The sequence below is a fragment of the Mytilus edulis genome, chromosome 5 (genome assembly GCF_963676685.1).
Source record: "Mytilus edulis chromosome 5, xbMytEdul2.2, whole genome shotgun sequence".
NCBI classification, from domain to species: Eukaryota; Metazoa; Mollusca; class Bivalvia; order Mytilida; family Mytilidae; genus Mytilus; species Mytilus edulis.
In genome coordinates, this window is record NC_092348.1 from 53,688,244 (window position 1) to 53,688,746 (window position 503).

A 503-nucleotide genomic window follows, 5' to 3' on the forward strand; every position below is an offset into this window, starting at 1 on the left:
ATGAGTAGACACATATACTAGACACTGTTCAAAGATTATTCAACATGTACACTGATTTAAAAAGAGACTGACCAAATTCAGAGGTTCATGTTGAAAATAAAATACTGAACTGATCATCTTAATTGAGATAAATGTTCAGAAACTACAATGTATATAAGCAAAATAAAATGGAGCAATCAATTGAAAGAATATATCCTCATTTACATCAGTTTCTTTTAATAATGAAATTTCCTGACAAGCAAGGCTATGTAAATCTGTAGTAATTTATTTCGAAAATACTTCTACTGTGGATTCATTTATTTTGCGTAGGTACCAATGTTCGTGGTCTGAGGAAAACTTGCATATTCGTCGATGTTTAATTTCGTGGTTTTGACAAAGTATGCCTATATTCCTGTAGAAAATTTGCAATTCGTTGAATATTTAAATTCGTGGTTTCCCGGTACCCACGAAATCCACGAAAATTGGTATCCAACGAATATTAATGAATCCACAGTATAACAACA